This window comes from Hemiscyllium ocellatum, unplaced genomic scaffold, assembly GCF_020745735.1.
Source record: "Hemiscyllium ocellatum isolate sHemOce1 unplaced genomic scaffold, sHemOce1.pat.X.cur. scaffold_336_pat_ctg1, whole genome shotgun sequence".
NCBI lineage: Eukaryota > Metazoa > Chordata > Chondrichthyes > Orectolobiformes > Hemiscylliidae > Hemiscyllium > Hemiscyllium ocellatum.
The window spans coordinates 485,693-488,444 of NW_026868397.1; positions in this window are offsets into that span (position 1 = coordinate 485,693).

The window sequence follows — 2,752 nt, forward strand, 5'->3', positions numbered from 1 at the left end:
AGTTTGCATCCCAAACCTCGGTTGATGGAGTTTGTTCTGCGAGAGGTCATCATTGCTATGACAGTATAAAAGCACCACTTTCGCACATGGCTCTGCAGCTCAGTGATTAGAGCTCTAACCTTATTTACCAGTGGCCATGAGCTCGATCCCCACTGGGACTTTGCTGCGTTTTCGCACATATACTGCAGCAAACATCCGAGCATGCTTTCTCACTGTTGTTCAGAATTCTTTCTGATGAAAAAACGTGAAGCCATTTTCTCCAGGGCTAATCTGTTTGAGTTTCCAGTTCCACTTTGATAAACATGAGAATAACACGCAGCTGACCCGAAGAATGCTCCAGTTTGGCAGGAAGAACAACGTGAGACTGTAGAAGCCGTAGAGCAAGGTGGAAACAGTGGCGGAGGAAATGTACGGGTAAGCGAATTAATTCTGTTCCTTATGTAGCAACTAAACAACTACGAAGTAAACAGGCAGGAGGCTGCAAGGTCACAGGAAGCCACGCTGCCTCAGGAGGTTTACATTCATGTCAGGGCCTGTCCTTGAATAGCAGCCGACTGCCTGATTACCCCTTTGCTTACGAAAACAGGCTCTGGTTTTAAAGTCTAAAGTGAAGGAAGAAGAAGCCAAATGGTGAAATTCCTCATGAAGTCGGTCTCTCCTGAGGCCTTTGCCACTCTCGCCAGGTGGGTCTGCATATTTACCTTAATAGGTGAAAATGAGGTTCAGTTCTCTTTCGGGTCATGAACAAACGTAACCGAATCTGGCTTCACTCCCATATGTTGTTTCATTTGAGGTTAATGGTTTGCAGGTAAAGTATCATTAAGATGAACACTTCAGACGCCAGACTGTAGGCCAAGCACTGCAAACTGGAAATCAGAATGTATGGATGTTTGATGAGTGAAACTGACATTGTGCATTCTTCTGTGCTGTAAAACGACGCGTGTCATGAACATCTTTTTTTTAAACGAAACTTCTCATCGCAGATAAACAAAGCTATTATGTTAACAGAAGACACAGTACCTATGGCATGTTATCTGAAGCAAAGTTCTATCTCTAAATGTTCTTTGCTCTGTTCACTGTAAATGATCCTATCTCGCAGCAGGATTTATTGAAGGCTCCAGATCTCACTCTCCATCGCTCTGGCTGACCAACCGTCATCAATATGGTGATAGACGAAACAGGAGTTGGGAATTCTGCTGAGTCAGGAATATCCTGAGTACCTACATGAGGCAGAGAAATAGACAGAATGGTAAATCAGACGGATGCAGTGAGGGTAACACATGGAGAATGACACTGAGTCCCACAGAGATCTGGAATATCCGAGTCTCCATCCCTGGCCTGTGCTGCTGCTTCTCTCTGGAGTGGAGAATTCTGTTGGCTCAGGATCTGGAGTAGCTGCAAAAGGTGCAGTCACCGGCAGCAATTAGACCCTCACAGTGACAGATACCACATAGAGAGATACTGAATGATAGCACCAGAGTGCAGGAAGGTATCAGGATCAAACTACGGTCAAGATGAAGGGGTTCGATTCATGCTTCAATGGGATCAATACTCAGGGATGAGTGAGCTATCATTGGGCCAGGCGATGGCCTAGTGTTACTCTCACTAGCCTGTTCATCCAGAATTTAATGGTGGTGTCAGGGATACCCATCTGACTGCTTAATATCGTATAAAGAAGTAAATCTGTCATAAGCAGACGGTCTGGCCTACATATGAATCCAGACCTAGAGCAATGGGATTGGCTCTCAACTGCCCTCTGAAATGGTCTGCCAAGCCACTCAGCTCTCGGGCAACTGGAAGTGGGCATGAAATGCTGACCAGCCAGAGACAGGGTGCATTAAAAACAACACTGCTGAAACCAGTGTCCTGGTTAATCATGTCGGTAGGTTTATGGACAGTGCTTTAAACTGGCAGAGAGGATGCAGGAACAGGGTTCAGGTGAAATGACCTTTCCAAATGCAAAGAGAAAATGTGAAGCCTTGGAACAGCATGGGAACGTGGCTGAAGACAAGCAGAAAGGAACAGGAAGGGACAGAGTTTAACTAAAACTGTACATTAGCAAATCGGTTTGTGACAGCACATTATGGGAAAGAGTAAATAATATTTTTATTTGGAATTGCCAAAATATCCGCAATAAGGTAATAGACGTTTGACACAGAGATAAATGAGATTTGGTCAGCAGAGAGACGTGATTACAGGGTGAACAAAAGTGAAGCATAAATATTCAACGGTAAACAACCTTACAGGATCTCAGGCAGAATGGAAAAGCAAGATGGGAACCCCGACAGTAATGGCAACAAAGGCATTACAGAGAAAGCATTTGGCATCAGATTATGCAGCTGAATCATCCTGAATGCAAATTCTGGGTGCTACTACGTGTCAAAAAAAAAAAATAGGCAGGATAACAGTTTTTACACTCCCAACAGTATTGCTCATCCCTGATTTAAACAGGAATTCATTTGAATTTGTAGCAAAGGTGGTGTGATAATTTTGGGAGACCTCAACCTTTGCATAATCAGGGTCAGAGACATTGGCAAGAGTGATATTATCCAAGATACTCTTTGAATGTTTTTGTCAGAGTTTATTTGAATAACATATTGTGCAATTGGCTAGGGATGTAACTATCTCAGATAGACCATTGGGTGATGAAGCTGAGTGAAGGAGCAATATCACTTCGAGATTCTCCAGGAAATTATCCTGGAATTCAAAGAGATTATGACATTTTAAAGTGACCATAAAGCACATCCGAACA